The 21452-nt window shown below is 40.7% G+C and overlaps 1 long non-coding RNA gene across 1 annotated transcript in view; it reads left to right on the forward strand.

The window, feature by feature from the left end:
* The window catches only part of LOC134340307 (uncharacterized), a 107926-nt gene extending 88948 nt beyond the window's left edge, over positions 1–18978 (forward strand). The window contains exons 2-3 of the long non-coding RNA XR_010016519.1: positions 14876–14964; positions 15961–18978. This is a non-coding gene — a long non-coding RNA (uncharacterized LOC134340307). The remainder of the gene's footprint in view (positions 1–14875; positions 14965–15960) is intronic.
* The last annotated feature ends 2474 nt before the right edge of the window (positions 18979–21452 follow it).

Raw genomic sequence — 21452 nt, forward strand, 5'->3', positions numbered from 1 at the left:
CAAGCCATGTCCAAGTACCTCGTCTAGTCCAAGCCATGTCCAAGAACCTCATCCTGTCCAAGTCAAGGCTTTGTGTTCTCATCCTGTCAATGTGCCTCGTCCTGTGCAGGATTTCCACGTCCAGTCCTGTAGCCATGTCTTGTCCTCGCCTAGTACAAAGCTATATTGTCCTATGTTCTATTTCTATAGCATTTGCATCTTTCACCATCAACTCCTTTGTCACTTAATCCCTTATTGCTTTCCAAACATTCCTCAGCACATTTTATATTTCTTCCCGATTCTGGTGAAGGATCATTAACTTGAAACAGTAATGGTTTCTCTCTCCAAGGATCCAAGGATGCTGCCTGACCTGCTGGATATTGCTGGCAATTAATGATTTTATTTGAATTTTTGCATGGCAGCGTACAGTATGTCTAAGTTTCTCAGCAGCAAAAGGGCTGGAAGAGATCCAAAGCATTACATTTACAAGGTTTTTTCTACACTTCTCTTTTGGTGCCAATAATATGCAAGAAATTAATTCTTTTGCATGTCAACCAAGGTGTAAATTCTTGCAGCTTTCAAATGTTTAAAACGTATCCCACAGCCATGCTAGATAATAGTTTACATTTAGTCTGATTGCCATGGACCAAAAATAGAAGTGAAATAAACAAGCCAAAACCAGACAAAAGGGTATTGAAAACTACGTGGTCCAAAGAAATCAATTCAAAACTACCAACTGATACTAACAAAAGTTTTACACCAGGTTCTCATGTCCTGACTAAAGGGCAGCAAATGAAACAATAAAGAGATAATGCAGGCAGGTTAATCTGCCAGAAGACAAGGAAATTAGATCTGACATAGGGCAAGTTGACAATTAAGAAGCCAAGGAAGAATTAGAATCTGTCAACAAATGGATGATTAAGAAAAACTAAAAAAAGACAGTAGTACAATGTAACTGTGATGAATCACATAAAAGTATAAGTAGGCACATGAGTAGGCCACTCAGCCCTCAAGGCTCATCCATTATTCAGTAGGATCATGGCTGATCAAATATTCCACCTTCATATCTTTTTCACAAAACTCAGGATTCCTTTACTGATTAGAAACCTAACCAACTCATCCTTAAGTATACATAGAAACATAGAAAACCTACAGTACAATACAGGCCCTTTGGCCCACAAAGTTGTGCCAAACCTTAGAAATTACTCGGCTTACCTATAGTCCTCTATTTTTCTAAGCTCCATGTACCTATCCAAAAGTTTCTTAAAAGACCCTGTTGTATCTGCCTCCACCACCGTTGCCAGCAGCCCATTCCACGCACTCACCACTCTCGGTGTAAGAAACTTACCCCTGACATCTCCTCTGTACCTGCTCCTCAGCACCTTAAACCTGTATCCTCTTGTGGCAACCATTTCATCCCTGGGAAAAAGCTGCTGACTATCCACACGATCAATGCCTTGCATCATCTTATACACCTCTATCAGGTCACCTCTCATCCTCCATCTCTCCAAGGAGAAAAGGCTGAGTTCACTCAACCTGTTTTCATAAGGCATGCTGTCTATTCCAGGCAACATCCTTGTAAATCTCCTCTGCACACTTTCTATGGTTTCCACATCCTTCCTGTAGTGATGCGACCAGAACTGAGCACAGTACTCCAAGTGGGGTCTGACCAGGGTCCTATAAGGCTGCAATATTACCTCTCGGCTTCTAAATTCAGTTCCATGATTGATGAAGGCCAATACACCGTATGCCTTCTTAACCACAGATATGCCTTCCTAACCACAGATTGCCTCCCCACTCCTTGTGATAAAGAGTTCCAAAGACTCTGAAACCTCTGAAATAAGAAATTCTTTCACATCTTCATTCTAAATGGGTTTAATTTATTCTGAGACCATACATTCTAGTCCTAGACTCTCCCCTGACAGAAAATATACTCTCAGCACTTATCCTGCCTGGTTACATAATAGGATCGGAAGGTGCAGAATCTTTGTGGGTTGAGCTACGAAATCGCAGGGGTAAAAGGACCCTGATAGCAGTTATATACAGGCCTCCTAACAGCTGCTGTAATATGGACGACAAATTACAACAGGAAATAAAAAAAAGCTTGTCAGAAGGGCAGTGTTATGATAATTGTGAGGTATTTTAACATGCGAGTGGATTGGGAAAATCATGTCGGCTCTGGATCTCGAGAGAGAGAATTTGTAGAATGTCTATGAGATGGCTTTTTAGAACAGCTTGTTGTTGAGCCCACTACGGGATCGTCTGTACTGAATTGGGTGTTGTGTAATGAACCAGAGGTGATTAGAGAGATTGAGGTGAAGGAACCCTTAGGAGGCAGTGATCATAACATGATTGAATTCACTGTGAAATTTGAGAATGAGAATCCGAAATCTGATGTCGGTATTTCAGTGGAGTAAAGGAAATTAAGTGGCATGAGAGAGGAACTGGCCAAAGTTGACTGGAAAGGGACACTGGTGGGAAGGACGGCAGAGCAGCAGTGGCTGGACTTTATGCAAGAAGTGAGGAAGGTGCAAGACAGATATATTCCAAAAAAGAAGAAATTTTCTAATGGAAAAAGGATGCAACCGTGGCTGACAAGAGAAGTCAAAGCCAAAATTAAAGGGAAGGAGAGGGCATACAAGGAAGCAAAAATTAGTCGAAAGACAGAGGATTGGGAAGTTTTTAAAAACTTGCAAAAGGAAACTAAGAAGGTCATTAAGAGGGAAAAGATGAACTATGAAAGGAAGCCTGCAAATAATATCAAAGAGATACTAAAAGCTTTTTCAAGTATATAAAGAGTAAAAGACAGGTAAGAGTAGATATAGGACCGATAGAAAATGACACTGGAGAAATTGTAATGGGAGATAAGGAGATAGCGGAGGAACTGAATGAATATTTTGCGTTGGTCTTCACTGAGGAAGACATCAGCAGTATACTGGATGCTCAAGGGTGTCAGGGAAGAGAAGTGTGCGCAGTTACAATTACAACAGAGAAGGTACTTAGGAAGCTGAATAGTCTAAGGGTAGATAAATCTCCCGGACCAGATGGAATGCACCCTCGTGTTCTGAAGGATGTAGCTGTGGAGATTGCAGAGGCATTAGCAATGATCTTTCAAAAGTCAATAGATTCTGGCATGGTTCCAGAGGACTGGAAGATTGCAAATGTCACTCCGCTATTTAAGAAGGGGGCATGGAAGCAAAAAGAAAATTATAGACCTGTTAACTTGACATCGGTGGTTGGGAAGTTGTTGGAGTTGATTGTCAAGGATGAGATTACAGAGTACCTGGAGGCATATGACAAGATAGGCAGAACTCAGCATGGTTTCCTTAAAGGAAAATCCTGCCTGACAAACCTATTGCAATTTTTTGAGGAAATTACAAGTAGGCTAGACAAGAGAGATGCAGTGGATGTTGTGTATTTGGATTTTCAGAAGGTCTTTGACAAGGTGCTGCACATGAGGCTGCTTAACAAGATAAGAGCCCATGGAATTATGGGAAAGTTACATAGGTGGATAGAGCGTTGGCTGATTGGCAGGAAACAGAGAGTGGGAATAAAGGGATCCCATTCTAGTTGGCTGCTGGTTACCAGTGGTGTTGCACAGGGGTCTGTGTTGGGGCCGCTTCTTTTTACTTTGTACATCAACGATTTGGATTATGGAATAGATGGCTTTGTTGCTAAGTTTGCTGATGATACAAAGATAGGCGGAGTGGCCGGTAGTGCTGAGGAAACAGAGAGTCTGCAGAGAGACTTGGATAGATTGGGACAATGGGCAAAGAAGTGGTAAATGAAATACAATGTTGGAATGTGTCTGGTTATGCACTTTGGTAGAAGAAATAAATGGACAGACTATTATTTAAATGGGGAGAGAATTCAAAGTTCTGAGATGCAGTGGGACTTGTGAGTCCTCGTGCAGGATACCGTTAAGGTTAACCTCCAGGTTGAGTTGGTGGTGAAGAAGGCAAATGCAATGTTGGCATTCATTTCTAGAGGAATATGGTATAGGAGCAGGGATGTGATGTTGAGGCTCTATAAGGCACTGGTAAGACCTCACTTGGAGTACTGTGTGCAGTTTTGGGCTCCTTATTTAGGAAAGGATGTACCGACGTTGGAGAGGGTTCAGAGAAGATTCACTAGAATGATTCCGGGAATGAGAAGTTTAACATATGAGAAACGTTTGTCCGCTCTTGAACTGTACTCCCTAGAGTTTAGAAGAATGAGAGGGGACCTCATAGAAACATTTCGAATGTTGAAAGGCATAGACAGAGTGGATGTGGCAAAGTTATTTCCCGTGATGGGGAAGTCTAGTACGAGAGGGCATGACTTAAGGATTGAAGGGCACCCATTCAGAACAGAGATGCGAAGAAATTTTTTTAGCCAGAGGGTGGTGAACCGGCAGTGGAGGTCAAGTCATTGGGTGTATTTAAGGCAGAGATTGATAGGTATCTGAGTAGCCAGGGCTTCAAAGGTTATGGTGAGAAGGCGGGGGAGTGGGACTAAATGGGAGACTGGATCAGCTCATGATAAAATGCCGGAGCAGACTCGATGGGCCAAATGGCCGACTTCTGCTCCTTTGTCTTATGGTCTTATGGTCTTTTAATGCCTCGTGCTCTTCCATGGTCCAATGAGTAGAGTCCCTACTTGTTTAACCCTTCCTTGTGGGACAATGCCTCTATTTCCAGCTTCATTCTTGTGAATCTTCTTCGGACTACAAAATGAAACAGTGTATTTCCTTAAATAGCAGAAACAAAACTGTTCGCAGAATTCTGTTTATCGTCTCACTAGTGCTTTGTAGAGATGCAGTAAGTCTTTCTTATACAGTACTCCAATCCCCTGGAAATACGATTCAACATTCCATTAGCCTTCCACCTTATCTGCAATAAATTTCAAATGCGCTAATAAATGAATCCGATCCTGAACTTGTGTGTTAGCTTTCTGGTTTATTTTTGCACAAGGTCTCCCGACTCTCCCAGAGCTGCAAATTTCTGTAGGCTTCATCACTCAAATAATCCTGCTCGCTTTTCCTTTCGAAATAAACAACTTCATATTTCCCATTTGGTATTCCAGTGACAAGTCTGTTGCATCCAGCCTGAACTGATACCAAGATAATCAATCCTGGGCACCTAATAAATGGTGCCCACACTACAGTTAAGTATTAGAATAAGCAGATCGGAGAGCATGGAACAGAGTGGTGTTGAAGCCAAGTCCACTTAAAATAAGCCAAGTTAAGCATTTTTTGAAAATTTCTCTGTAGTTGGAACTTTGCTGATCTCAATATAAAATTACTGGAATGGATAATGATGAGATGGCAATATTTTTGGTGTGGAATTGAAGATATATTGCATTCAGCAGGTATTGTGAAGTTAAGATAAGGGAAAATTCTACATTATGAAGTGGCTTTCATGTCCCTGCGTTCTTTTATAGCCCCTGATGTAGTTCTGAATTGTATTCCCTGTTAGAAAATACAAAATGTGAAGCTCCCCGAAATTGTAAGATGAGTATGACCAGACAGACAGTTTTACTGCTGTAGATCATAGAAACATAGAAACATAGAAAATAGGTGCAGGAGTAGGCCATTCGGCCCTTCGAGCCTGCACCGCCATTTATTATGATCATGGCTGATCATCCAACTCAGAACCCTGCACCAGCCTTCCCTCCATACCCCCTGATCCCCGTAGCCCCAAGGGCCATATCTAACTCCCTCTTAAATATAGCCAATGAACTGGCCTCAACTGTTTCCTGTGGCAGAGAATTCCACAGATTCACCACTCTCTGTGTGAAGAAGTTTTTCCTAATCTCGGTCCTAAAAGGCTTCCCCTTTATCCTCAAACTGTGACCCCTCGTTCTGGACTTCCCCAACATCGGGAACAATCTTCCTGCATCTAGCCTGTCCAATCCCTTTTGGATCTTATACGTTTCAATCAGATCCCCCCTCAATCTTCTAAATTCCAACGAGTACAAGCCCAGTTCATCCAGTCTTTCTTCATATGAAAGTCCTGCCATCCCAGGAATCAATCTGGTGAACCTTCTTTGTACTCCCTCTATGGCAAGGATGTCTTTCCTCAGATTAGGGGACCAAAACTGCACACAATACTCCAGGTGTGGTCTCACCAAGGCCTTGTACAACTGCAGTAGTACCTCCCTGCTCCTGTACTCGAATACTCTCGCTATAAATGCCAGCATACCATTCGCCTTTTTCACAGTGCACTTGGACCCTTCTCTGCTATCAAGCCCCCGCAAACTTTCCCACTACCAGTCTTTGATTCCAGCTTTCAGGCTAACTTGGTTCTGCTGTAGGATTTTAGGTTGTCAGTCAAGCTGGCAATGAGCAGGAAATCTTTGTTCAACATTTGATGAACTTGCAAGGTTTCTTGACCTCAACATGCTTATCTGACCCCCCCCCCCCACCCACACCGCTTTTAACTGGAAACATGATTTATAAATTGTGATAGAATTTCATGAGGAAATTAACACAAGAAATAGTTCACAAAAAGAGGGCTTTCAAATGTTAGCACAAGACGAAACTTGTCTTCAACACTCATTTGATTAAACCCCGGGGAGCTTGTGGGATCACTTGCAGACTGACAATTAAACTGCTAGTTAACTGTGATTGAGGTACATTATGAACATAATCACTGTCACTTTGTAATGATGGCAAGGGATAGGGGCAGTCATTGAAAAAACACTTGTAAATTAAGGCTCCCTTCTACACATATCCCAAGTCTGATGCAGGCTCCAAATTGCTCCATATTCTATTGGCTTCTAGCACATCCCACCTGGAGTGTCAAGTGGAATATTAACCAGCAGATATAGTTACTGCCTGTAACACTGCTAGTGTTTAGGGCAGTAATGAAGGTCCTCCATCTCTGTCCTTGGCCAGCTTCTCTATTGTGCCCCAAGTGTTGTTCAGAGTCCTCATTTCTGCCTCTGTGGTACTTTGTCAAGTTGCCTTTGGGCTCTCACGTTTCCTCCACTTTGCAGGGGTCCAATGAAGTGCTGTCTTCATGATGGAGTTGGCCTGTCTTCTCATCATGTGCCCAATCCATCTCCAGTGTTCCCTCCTGATGATACTGAAGGAGTAGGGTGTGGCTGAAGATCTTTCTTGGCCCGAAAATTCGGAGGATCTTCCAGAGGCTCATGGTGTGGAGTGACAGCAGCTTGGCGAGATCATTCTCTCTCATGTGCCTGCATTCTGACCCATGCAAGAGTGTGAACAGAACACAGCTCTGGTACAGCTGCAACTTGGTGTGGACATTGTACTTGGTTAATTCTCATATGCTGCTCATTGATCTGAAGACATTTATAGCTTTGCTGAGTTTGCACTGGATGTTGTCCTTGGACCCACCATCCTGCTGAATGATGCTTTCCCAGTTGATAAATCTGCCGGTGCAGGGTAAGTCAATGCCATACAACTTGATGGGAAGAGGAGACTCTACATTGAGGGTCATGGTCTTAATCTTTCTCTGGCTGACTCTGAGTCCAATGTGTCCACCAAAGGTACATAGGCACTGAGTGATGGTGTGTATGGGATAGTAATGTGAAGTCATCCATAAAGTCAAGATCTTCCAAGGTAGAGAATAGAGTCCACCTGATGACTCTCTGCTTATGTTTCATAGCTCAATCACCAGGTTAAATAATATCATTGACATCACACAGACCTGCCTGATTCTTGTTTTGACTTCAAAACTCTCATTTCGGTCCCCAACTATGCAGGAGAAGTTAGCATAGAAACTCTGGATAAGCCTGACAATTTTGGAAGGGATCCCATGTGATCTGAGCACTTACCAAAGGTTCTCCCTGTGGATGCTATCAAAAGCCTTTTCAAAGTCCATGAAATTCACTAACAGTTGTCTGTGCCATGCTGTGTGCTGTTCCATGATATTACACAGCATAAAGGTGTTGGCGCGTGGCCAACTGGTTAAGGCATTCATCTAGTGATTTGTAGGTCGCTAGTTCGAGCCTTGGCTGAGGCAGCGCATGTGTCCTTGAGCAAGGCACTTAACCATACATTGCTGTTCTTTAATGATTCAATCGCAGCAACAATCTTTTCTTTCTTGATTGGATCTTTGTTGATGTTGAGATCCTTCACTGTCTCTAGTATCAGCATCTTCATTTGGTGGTGCTCTATTCAGTAATTCTCAGAAATATATTGTCCATCGTACTGCTGCTCTTCCTCAGTTGTCAAAAGCAGACCATTCTTATCTCTCATGGGACCACTCGATCTGGCCTGGAACTTTCCGCGTACCAATTTTGAAATCTTGTAAATATTTTCCTGATTACCTTAGCTGGCTGCTCCTTCAGCTTCCTTTGCACTGGGAAATTCACGAACTGATATGATGCTAACCCAATGGACGTGACAAGAAACATCTTGACCATTTAATGATTAATGGTATGTGGTGACAATCCTTGCAGGATGTAAAGGTGAAGAGAGGAGTAGATACAGGAAGTGATTACCACCTTGTTGCAGCAGTGATGAACTCAAGCCGAGAAGCAACAGGACCAGAACACATGCACAAAGAGGTTTTGATGTTGAAAAACTCAAGGACACCAGAGTGAGATCTGCCTTCAGCATTCAGCTTAAGAACAGATCCAGGCCTTTCAGGTCCTTGATCAGGATGTATCAGTAGACAGGCTCGACACAATGTGGAAACGGATTGCTTCAGTCTTTAAGGAGAGCAGCAAGGCATGTTGAGGGTACAGAGCTGGAAAGAAGAACAAAAAATGGATACAGTAGGAAACATTGACAGCCTTAGAAGGAAGGCGAAAAATTAAAAAGAAAGTGTTAGATGCAAAGTCAGCATGAATTAAGGTGAAACTTCAACCAGCATACACTGAAGCTAGTAAGAAAGTGAAGAGACTTATAAAACATGGAAGACCTTGTAGAGAAGGCCTAAAAGCCATCAGTTGAGGCAATCAAGGAAATAACCAGCAGATCCTGTGTTAAATTGACCTTGCACCTTACTGCTGGAGTAGCTTGTGGAGATTTTACCAGCAATCCACCATTATCATTCAGTTGAAGTGGGAGCACAGTTTATAGCTTAGATGTGCAGCGTTATGGCTATGGCAAATGGAGAGCAGAGTTCTGCAATTTTGTGGGTCCACAGATTTGTAAGCTTCCCATTTATGAAGCATTAATAATTAAAGCATGGTCTCACTTTTGAGTTACCAGAGAGTTCTGTAATAAATTTTGATCCTTACGATGGCTAATTCAGGGGTCATTGTTGGCTAAGTATAAAACCACAAAACAACTTTTGTCCATTCTTCACGGTATTGATGTGCATAATCTTCCCCTTGAAGTAGGATTCACTGCTCAGGTAGGCTCTTGCTCATGGGAATGGAGAAAATAGTTGTTTTGATGTCAATCAGTCTGTTGAGTCCAAATGTCAACACAGATCTCATCATCCTAAATAGAGCAGGCTGAGCAGAATCCCTAAAGGCAAAAAATAAGTTGTCCGTGCTGTTAGATGGATGGCATGCAGTCAAAGCTTAGAGTTCTTCTGCTAGTACGTGATAAAGACAGTGGAAATATCCGTAAGATGGCTGAATAGTTCTAGGTGAACCAGATGAAATTGTGCCATCTATTTCATGAAATCTTTCACATTGTTAACTCTTCTTTTGGTTATGATATTTTTAATAACCTTCAAATTCTTACACAGTTGTTCTCTTCCCCTGAAGATCACTTGGAATGGGAAGATGGAGGCAGGAGCGGAGCAAAGCTTGGTTGAAAGGATATAATTATTTATTTAAGGCAAAGTTATCGCAATTGTATGGCACAGGCAAAATGGAACGTGACTTCTTACATCACTTGTTCCAAAAATGTCCTTAATATCAAAATAGCATTTGGCCAAATGAAGCATTAAGGCCCCCTAGTAAAACTGAAGTCAATGGGTATTATGTGAAAGCACCTCAATGGATGGTTGCCATTAGAGATCAACCACCACAAGCCCAGAACATTCAAGCAGGAGTTTGTTAGGGCCATATTGAAGGTCCATAAATGTTCAGCTACTTCATTAATGATCTTCTGTCTTTCATAATGTCAGAAATGGGATATTTGCTGATAATGGTAGGAGACATTAAATATTACCTGCAGCAAGTAATACAGATATATACTGTATGTTAAGCTGATTCACTCAGTGCAACAGAATAGATAAAATCTATTTCTATGTACACAATTTACAATAACAGGTTATTATATGCAGTATTATTTTAAGACATTATTATTCATACATTTCTCTTTGCATTGATGCCTTTCTTGCATCATTTATCATACCAAGGCTTTGTGACTCTTATTTTAGGCACCTGTTTTTCTTCATACAGGACTCGGAATATAAAAGAGATAGTTTCCAAGGTGAAGTTCATTGTGATATTAGCTTACATTGAAATTAACAATGGACAATCAGTTTTGCAATACTGGAAAGTTAAAAATAGGAAGGTCATTCTAAAATTGTGTTTAGCTAGTGTTGAGCTTCAATACCCTGAAGAAAGATTAATCTCTTTCCCATTTCATTAGTATAATTCAATCCCATTTCAGTAGTATAAAAAAAACTGTTGATAGGATTGAAGCCTGGACTTTTTTCTCCAAAGTTCGGCTGAGAATTCATCAATGCAGCTGTGAGTTTGTTGAAAATAATTCCTATTGTGACAGCTGCATGCTTTGCTTGGGTTCCCCTGTGTTAGCTAATGATGTTGCACATTTGTAAATTGCCACTGGTGGTAATGAAGTTATGATTAACATTATTCAAAATTTCCTTACAATATTTATAATTAAGTGACACTTAACACATCAGATTCTCTTTAAGAATGAACCACTTTCAAAGTACACCAACTTTGTTGTGAAGTTAATTGTGATTGCCACAGATGGTATTGATCTGTGCTTGTTTGAAGTATTGTTTGAGATAGAGTATTGGTCCAGGCACAGGTGAGAGACACCTGCTTTTAGCAGTAATACTGTAGACAACCTATGACCATTTGAACCACAGTATTGTTCAGATTTGACCCTGTTTACAGATTAACCTTCTGACATTACAACTGAATTTGAGGGGATGCTCCGCAGCCTCTCCTAAGTCATGAAGTCAATGGTTTATCTAAGTTAAAAATAGACACACATAATGGCTGGTGCTACTCATTGATACTGTTTTTTTTTGTGTGTTGTTGCACAGTGAATTTCATGTCCTGTATGCCTCTAGCTCAGGTGTTTCCAACCTGGGGGCCATAGACTCCTTGGTTAATGGTAGGATTTCATGGCCTAAAAAAAGGCTGGGAATCCCTGGTTTAATTGGATATAATTGACTTTGCAATTTGTGAACAGCTCTTCAGACAGATGGAGGATGTGAGCGAAGGGACCTTGGCAAAAGCTTTCTCTGTGGTAGACATCAGGGAAAGCTCCTCTGTAATTACTTTGAATGGTCATTCTCTTTCTTGACTATGACACCTCTGAGGTTCCCCAATATAGTACGTATCTTCCTCTTCCCAGGTGTGGGTGATGAGATAGCAAATTTGTGATTACAGCTCTGCACCATACAGTTGTAGGAATTCAGTGGGGAGATGGTCTGATCCTGAGGCCTGGCTTTTTTTTTAGTTGTTCATTTAAACTTGTCGGCTAGGAGGAGAAAAAAGTGTGGCCCTGAATGAGTAACTGATTGGAGCCAAGGTGCTCACATGAAGGTCTTCAAATTGTTTCATTTAGCATGCATTTGTTGTCTCCTTGTACACCTTTGTTCACACCATCACAGTGAACAGAACGTGTAGTGCCATTTCTCCTTCCATGAGGCAATACATTTCCAAGTCAGGATCTGATGTGGCTTGGAGGAAAACTTCCAGGGAATGGTGTTCCCTTGCCTTTGTTACTTTTGTCCTTCTAGCTGGTAGACATTTTGGGTTTAGAAGGTGCTGTCTTAGGAGTGTCAGTGAGTTGCAGCACTACATCCTGTAGATGGTACAAATTGCTGCTGCTTTTGATGGTCCAGTCAGTGAATGGTTGTGGATTGGGTACCTATCAAGTGAGCTTCTTGAGTCTTTTTAAAACTTCACTAATCCAGGCAGGTGGAGAGTAATCCATTAAACACCTGACATGAGTCTCATGGATGGTGGATAGGATTTATGGAGATAGAAGATCAAAGTTCAAAGGAAATTTTATTATCAAAGTACATATATAACCCTGAGGTTCATTTTCTTGGAAAATAGAAATAGCAAATAGAAAATCTACAGCATATTACAGGCCCTTTGGCTCACAGTGTTGTGCTGACCATGTAACCTACTCTAGAAACAGCCTAGAATTTCATTATCGCATAGCCCTCTATTTTTCTAAGCTCCATGTACCTATCTAAAAGTCTCTTAAAAGACCTCTCTTAAGAGTCTCTAAAAGAGTATGTGGATATACTCAACAAATCTATAGAATAGTAACTATAAAATCAAAGAACGACTGGCCAACTAGGGGGTACCAGAGTGCAAAAGACAACAAGCTGTGCAAATGCAAAAAGAAGAAACAATAATATAAATAAATAAACAATAAATATCAAGAACATGAAGTGAAGAGTACTTGAAAATGAGTCCATTGGTCGTGGGACAATTTCAATAACGGAGTAGGTGAAGTTGAGTGAAGTTATCCCCTTTGTTCAAGAACCTGATTGTTGAGGGGTGGTAACTGTTCTTAAACCTGGTGGTATGATTCCTAAGGCTCTTGCACCTTCTTCCTGGTGGCAGCAATGAGAATAGAACATGTTCCGGGTGTTTCAGGATTCCTAGCCTCTGACATCATTCTGCAGCCACATTGCGTAGATGCTACGCCAACGCAGTTTCTGGTAAATGGTGAGATTACTGAGCACCAACCACCACAATAATCATCCTTTCTGCTGGGTGTGATTCATTTGATTCACTTGATTAAATAGTGCCTTGATGTCAAGGCAAGTTACTCTTACTTCAGCCATGGAGTTCAGCTCTTTTGTCCATGTTTCTGGACAAAGTGTTGTACAACCCATAGAGCTGTAATGAGATCAAACACTGAGTGACAGGCAGAAACTGAATTTCTATGAGTAGATTATTGCAAAGCAAGAGCCTCTTGATAGCACTATCAATGATACCCTCTATGTTTCTATGTTTCTAATTTACTGATGATCAAGAGTAGACTAATGGGGCAGCAATCAGCTGGGTTGGATTTGTCCTGCCTCTTGGACAATATTCCACATTATCAGATATACACGAGTGTTGTAGCTGTACTGGAACAATTTGACCAAGGAAACAGCAAGTTATGAAGCACATCTCTTCACTACTATTGCCTTGAATGCTCTTTGGATCCATTGCCATTGCTGTATCAGGTATCTTTAGCCATTTCATGATTTTATGTGGAGTAAATTGAATTGGCTGAAGGCTGGTATCTATCATGCTGGGGGCCACTGGACAAAGCTGAGAGGGATAACCTTCTCGGTGCTTCTAGCTGAATTACAAATGCTTCAGTTTTCTGTTTTGCTTGGCCCATGGTGGTTGCCAAGAGATCTTGTGCTTGTCCCTGTGGTGAAGCAGGGTCTTCGCTATGGCAATGACCTTGTTAGATTTGCCCTTCCTTCTCGTTTCATGTCATGTTAGAGGGTCTCATCTTATTTGGCCTTTTGCTGGTTTGTCCTGTTAACCTGTGGGCCTGAATATTTTCAAGATCACTGTGGAAATCCTCCTTGGCCTCATTTCAAGCTTCCAGGCTGGAGGTATTCTCAATGATGATGGTAGCATGTTCATTCTGTGTGAGAAGGTCATAGAGACATTCGGTATTCATTAAATCACTGAGAGAGTCACTGAGGTGCCAGCCTCATTCATCCTTGATGACAAAGCCCACTCAGTGAAGATAGCATTTCCCTTCTGTTTGCCTCTCCATGCCCTTTTTCTTTAAAATGACCAAATCTTGCCCTTTTTTCATTCATGCTGTTGATGTCAGTGTTAATGTGTCTGGGTTCCAGAGTAACAATGGCAGAGCAATTCTCAGCTGTGTTGCTGTTGGGCCTGTCCATTGGAGTGGAAGTTGCATGTGCATCGTTCATTTTAATGTTGGGTAGTTGCACCACAGCAGCTATTACATAGCCTTCACAGAGAAAGTTCTTGATTCAGTGGCAAAGGGGAGTAAGACATCTAGGTAAGCAAATGTACAAAGGACATCTGGCATGTTCACAATTGCTCATTTCTCAAGTGCACACATACATACTTAACACTTGCACATACACATACACAAAACTGCACATGCAAGCATGCACATCTACACGGTAGTTCTTGCCCTCTGCCTCCCTTCTCACTTCTCAACATCCTCACTCACCGTCCTAGTAACACTCCAGATTATCTGGCTGTGTCCCGCTCTATAGCTCCCAAGTTCAACAAGATCAGCATGAGGCACTTTCCTGGGCTCCAGCCACTCACCTGAACCTCTGGTTCCTGCTTCATACCTACCCATGTTCCCAGTCCCTCAAATGAGCAATATAAAATTAGGAATGGCCTAGACAAAATAAACAAGGAGGCCCTACTTCCCTCAGCTGAAGGGTCAATAAAAAGTGAGTATCAGTTTAAAGTAACTTGGAGCATGATTAGAAGAGAAATGAGGGGGAAAGAAATAATTCTGATGGTTGTAGTGCTTTGGAATGCACTGCTTTAGTGGCTGGTAGAAAGAGAACTCTCATCACATTTAATGAGTGTACACTTGAAGAGCTGTGACCTTGACAACTGTAGACCAAGTATGAGTCAGTGTGAATAGAATGGGTGGCTCTTTGTCAACTGGTGCAGAATTAATGCACTGAAATGCATCCATTAATATTCTATGATTGTATGATCCCTGTGAGACACAGCCAAACATGGAGGTTTGGGATTTCCTGAAGTACAAATGCCAGACATTTAACAGCCTGATTCACCAATGTTCTCACGGTAGAGTCCAGTGGAAGGATACACAATAGAGCTGATCTTTAGCTAACTCCAGGTGGGCTGGCACATGGATGGGAACTCCTTGTCTGGAGAAAGGTAAGTGCAAGTAAGAGCTTTCTTTAATTTACTTCAATTTGATTGTTTTAGTTAGTTATGATGTATTAATGCATTTTTAATTAGAAATGTTCTTTCTTTTTAAGCTTGTAAGATAATTTTTTGTATTATTTATATCTCTTAATAGTTTTTAAGTGCCTCTGGCTGTAAAATGCATTTAAAACAGTTAAAAAGTCATTTACATCCATTAACATCTGATAGACTTCCAAAGACGATCAGGGTTTCCAGGGGTTGGGTTCAAGATACGATACCCACTGCTTGGAACCCGCTCCATTTCACTGGGTTCCTGTTGGATGGGGAGAGGCATTTGAGTTGGCCTTCTTGTTCTGAGAAAAGTAAGTGAGGCCAATGGTAGCTAATTCTGTTGATGTTTATGTGGTAGCAATAGTCCAAAATAATTGTCCCATTGTTTCTTTCATTTCCTATGTGGAACTGCTTTAGACATATTAAATAAACCTCCTGTTTCCTCCCCTTAGTTAGTGTTGCAATTAGTTTCCTGTGCTGGTTATTACCTGAGGGTTTTGGATTGCTTCATTTTTTATGGATGCTTCCTTTTGTTATCTCTCCCTCAGAGAACTGTTTGCATGAATATCTTTAATTACTTTCATTTGTCACTTCTTTATGATGGGTTTCAATGATTAACATCTGTGACCAGTATCCTGAAGGATGTCAGGGCTGTCTTTTACATAAGATCATGTTTATCATTTACATTAATTCTAACTTTACTCTAAATATGGCAATACAAAGATGCTAAACTTTGGCAATTATTATGTAACTGTGGCTTAATCTTCCATCATATCTTTCTTTCATATTTTTTCACTTATTCTCAGTAACCCCTGATTTTTGCTTTGGTATATTGATTATTTTAAAATGTGCTTGTTTACTGTTCTGTTCTTAATTTTCAAAAATTCTTAATCAGACTGAATATTAAACACTGTGTCACTGTAAATGCATGAGAAATTATTCTTATTCTTCTAGTGATCTTCTTCATGACTCATCGCTTAATCAATAATCAAGTCTGTTATGTGTGCACTGACTTATACTGATGAACTGTTTGAAGCCATATGCTTGATGCCTTGCTCGCATACGTCCTTCACTGTAGAAAGATCACACTGGAACTTTGCAACATGGTTGGACAATTCATTCTTAAATATGCTATTAACTGGAATGTAACTCACCCATGAGTCATGATCTTAAGCATGACTTTTTGAATGGCACCAATGGGCAATTGCAGAGAGGAGCAAATCAGGACATGTCATGTTATCTGTGAGACATCGTAATTGCAGCAATGGCTCAGTACTGAACATTTCAAGGAGCTAATGGCTTACATTGCTCATTATATGTCTTTGATCTAACCTTAAACTTTATCTTATTGCAATATTCTCAGTGCCTGACTCCAATAAGTAAGTGACCTCTATTTTCATTATTACAACATGCACCCAGTTGTTTATGCATGTAGCTTCTTAAGATAGTGTGAGATGGTTAAGGAAGGATATAAAAGACATACCTCCTTATTTAAGGAAGGATGCTAATGTATTATTTCCAGTTCAGAGGGCTACTGATTGATACCTAGAAGGGCACGTTGGAATTTAGAGAACTGAATGGGTATTTGATTGATACACACATAACTGAATGATCTTGACAGCTTGCATGTAAAGAGACTGTTTGTTGGAGAACCTAGAACTACATTCATGGTTTAAAAATAGGAAGTCATCCACTTAAGATAGATGATGCTTGTTTGCCTTTCAGATGTCTTTAGTCCTCTTTCTCAGAAGGCATTGGAAAGGTGTCTTTGCATATTTCTAAAACAGAGGTTGATAAAAGGTTATTGCAGTTTAGTAGGAATTAAAGGTTAAGGTTATAATCAGCTTTTATTTAATAGCCCAACAGAGTTAAGAAGTTGAGTGGTCTACTTCTATTACTATTTCATGTCTTTATACTATATGTTCATGCTTAAGACCACTAATAGGCAGATAGTAGGCACAGGAACCATTCTACAATACCGTGCTCTGAAGACACACACGATCAACAAGCAGAACTGTTCTTTATGTATTTTACCTCCACTTCTTGTTCAATTTCCACCATAGCTCTGGGTTGTTAGTGACATCCTGTTCCATCTATAAAGGGTTTTTCACTGGACTGGGATATTGTCTCTTAACTCATACAATAGATTTTAACCTTCATGTAATGCCATTTATAGCTCCATCACCATCACAAATAGGCCACACTGTCAGTTTTGGGCTATCACATGATCTTTGAAGTACAGAGTCATGTTATCAATCTTATTTTTTGTATACACTGATGGATAATTATAATGCAGCTGAATTATATTTCCTTATGTCTTTACGATCTAATATTGTGTAACAAATCTGGGCACAATATAAAGGGATTGTAGTATTATCAAAGTGCTTCATTTAGATTAAAAAATTCCAATTGAAAATCTTGAGAAGGATGCATTTATCTTTGAATTGATGTAAACTATGACACTTTCAACATGAATATATTAATGATACGAACACTCAGAGCATTAAAAAAATCCAGAGACTGGAAAGCTTCCTGACAAAGTGCAAGTGCTTTTGACAGCAGTGAAATGATAAAATGAATCTTCTCCAGTGCAACATAACATAAGATAACCAATATCATCATCATTTGTAACACTACACTGGAAAAATTGTACAAACCGGAAAGAAAATTATTAGAACAAAGAAATTATTCAGAAAAATTTTAATATGCTAGTTAGTAAATTATGGAACATGAAAATTGATCCCAGCCCATAATGTATTAAGGATTATATTTAGAAATGCATTTTATAAGAACGATTTTTGTATGTCAAATCAGCTGAAGTAATTTTTTTCCTCATTTCTATATCAAATATGAAAATGACAGTGGAACTAATTGTTAGAACTAAATGTAATTCGCTAGTAATGACCTGGGAAATAATTAACATTCATATAGATAAAAATCAAAAATGCATCCAGATTGAAGGGAATTACTGCAATGATATAGTCATAATGCCAAGAAAAAATAAACCTAATTAACCTCGGTGCTTGGGTCTTGTTTTCATGTCTGCCACTGTTTACCATATGATGCCGCAGAACACTGTAACAAAGTGGAAGACTTTTCCTGAGTGGTAGGATATAATCAGCAAGATGTAAGTTAATAAGAGGGAGGATATTCAGGGTGGGCAGTTGTATTAACTGGTTAGCAGTTCAGCAGTGGTCCAAAGGAATTACCTAAAAGAAACCACTAACTTTTAATGCTGTCTGCTGTATCTCCATTTAGTTTAGTGCTTGAGCCCATATCTGCAGGTTCTCGGGTTTCACCCCACTTCCTCAAAATGTGAACTTAGTAGGTTAATTGACTGCCGTAAATTTCCCGTAAAAGTGTATAGATGAGTGTTAGAAGCTTGTGAGAAGTAGAGTTTGAATTTATTTATTTATTGACATACAGCACGGAGTATGCCCTTACATAGAAACACAGAAAATAGGTGCAGGAGTCAGCCATTCGGCCCTTTGAGCCTGTACCGCCACTCAGTATGATCATGGCTGATCATCCAACTCAGAACCCTGTACCAGCCTTCCCTCCATACTCTCTGATCCCTTTAGCCACAAGGGCCATATCTAACTCCCTCTTAAATAGCAAACTGACCTCAACTGTTTCCTGTGCCAGAGAATTCCACAGATTCACCACTCTCTGTGTGAAGAAGTTTTTCCTAATCTCAGTCCTAAAAGGCTTCCCCTTTATCCTCAAATTGTGACCCCTCGTTCTGGACTTCCCCAACATCGGGAACAATCGTCCTGCATCTATCCTGTCTAATCCCTTTAAGATTTTATACATTTCAATAAGATCCCCCCTCAATCTTCTAAATTCCAACGAGTATAAGCCTAGTTGATCCAGTCTTTCATCATATGAAAGTCCCGCCATCCCAGGAATCAAACTGGTGAACCTTCTTTGTACTCCCTCTATGGCATGGATGTCTTTTCTCAGATTAGGGGACCAAAACTGCACACAATACTCCAGGTGTGGTCTCACCAAGGCCTCGTACAACTGCAGTAGTACCTCCCTGCTCCTGTACTCCAATCCTCTTGCTATGAATGCCAGCATACCATTCGCCTTTTTCACCGCCTGCTGTACCTGCATGCCCACTTTCAATGACTGGTGTATAATGACACCCAGGTCTCGCTGCACCTCCCCTTTTCCTAATCGGCCACCATTCAGATAATAATCTGTTTTCCTGTTTTTGCCACCAAAGTGGAAAACTTCACATTTATCCACATTAAATTGCATTTACCATGAATTTGCCCACTCACCTAACCTATCCAAGTCACCCTTCATCCTCTTAGCATCCTCCTCACAGTTAACTCTGCCGCCCAGCTTCGTGTCATCTGCAAACTTGGAGATGCTGCATTTAATTCCCTCATCTAAGTCATTGATATATATTGTAAACAACTGGGGTCCCAGCACTGAGCCTTGCGGTACCCCACTAGTCACTGCCTGCCATTCTGAAAAGGTCCCGTTTATTCCCACTCTATGCTTCCTGTCTGCCAACCAATTCTCTATCCACATCAATACCGTACCCCCAATACCGTGTGCTTTAAGTTTGCACACTAATCTCCTGTGTGGGACCTTGTCAAAAGCCTTTTGAAAATCCAAATATACCACATCCACTGGTTCTCCCCTATCCACTCTACTACTTACATCCTCAAAAAATTCTATGAGATTCGTCAGACATGATTTTCCTTTCACAAATCCATGCTGACTTTGTCCAATGATTTCACCGCTTTCCAAATGTGCTGTTATCATATCTTTGATAACTGACTCTAGCAGTTTCCCCACCACCGATGTTAGGCTAACCGGTCTATAATTCCCCGGTTTCTCTCTCCCTCCTTTTTTAAAAAGTGGGGTTACATTAGCCACCCTCCAATCCTCAGGAACTAGTCCAGAATCTAAAGAGTTTTCAAAAATTATCACTAATGCATCCACTATTTCTTGGGCTACTTCCTTAAGCACTCTAGGATGCAGACCATCTGGCCCTGGGGATTTATCTGCCTTTAATCCCTTCAATTTACCTAACACCAATTCCCTACTAACATGTATTTCCCTCAGTTCCTCCATCTCACTGGACCCTCTGTTCCCTACTATTTCTGGAAGATTATTTATGTCCTCCTTAGTGAAGACAGAACCAAAGTAGTTATTCAATTGGTCTGCCATGTCCTTGCTCCCCATAATCAATTCACCGGTTTCTGTCTGTAGGGGACCTACATTTGTCTTAACCAATCTTTTTCTTTTCACATATCTATAAAAGCTTTTACAGTCAGTTTTTACGTTCCCTGCCAGTTTTCTCTCATAATCTTTTTTTCCCCTTCCTAATTAAGCCCTTTGTCCTCCTCTGCTGGACTCTGAATTTCTCCCAGTCCTCATGTGAGCCACTTTTTCTGGCTAATTTGTATGCTTCTTCTTTGGAATTGATACTATCCCTAACTTCCCTTATCAGCCACGGGCGCATTACCTTCCTTGATTTATTCTTTTGCCAAACTGGGATGAACAATTGTTGTAGTTCATCCATGTGATCTTTAAAAGCTTGCCATTGCATATCCACCGTCAACCCTTTAAGTGTCATTTGCCAGTCTATCTTAGCTAATTCATGCCTCATACCTTCAAAGTTACCCTTCTTTAAATTGAGAACCTTTGTTTCTGAATTAATTATGTCACTCTCGACCTTAATGAAGAATTCCACCATATTATGGTCACTCTTACCCAAGGGGCCTCTCACGACAAGATTGCTAATTAACCCTTCCTCATTGCTCAATACCCAGTCTAGAGTGGCCTGCTCTCTTGCTGGTTCCTCGACATGTTGGTTCAAAAAACCATCCTGCATACATTCCAAGAAATCCTCTTCCTCAGCACCCTTACCAATTTGATTCATCCAATCTATATGTAAATTGAAGTCACCCATTATAACTGCTGTTCCTTTATTGCACACATTTCTAATTTCCTGTTTAATACCATCCCTAACCTCACTACTACTATTAGGTGGCCTGTACACAACTCCCACCAGCGTTTTCTGCCCCATAGTGTTATGCAGCTCTACCCATATCGATTCCACATCCTCCTGGCTAATGTCCTTCCTTTTTATTGCGTTAATCTCCTCTCTAACCAGCAATGCTACCCCACCTCCTTTTCTTTCATGTCTATCCCTCCTGAATATTGAATATCCCTGAACGTTGAGCTCCCATCCTTGGTCACCCTGGAGCCATGTCTCTGTGATCCCAACTATATCATATTCATTAATAACAATCTGCACTTTTAATTCATCCACCTTGTTACAAATGCTCCTTGCATTGACACACAAAGCCTTCAGGCTCGCATTTACAACACTCTTAGCCCTTATACAATTATGTTGAAAAGTGGCCCTTTTTGATTTTTACCCTGGATTTGCCGGCCTGCCACTTTTACTTTTCACCTTACTA

Source organism: Mobula hypostoma, chromosome 2, assembly GCF_963921235.1.
Source record: "Mobula hypostoma chromosome 2, sMobHyp1.1, whole genome shotgun sequence".
Classification (NCBI taxonomy): domain Eukaryota; kingdom Metazoa; phylum Chordata; class Chondrichthyes; order Myliobatiformes; family Myliobatidae; genus Mobula; species Mobula hypostoma.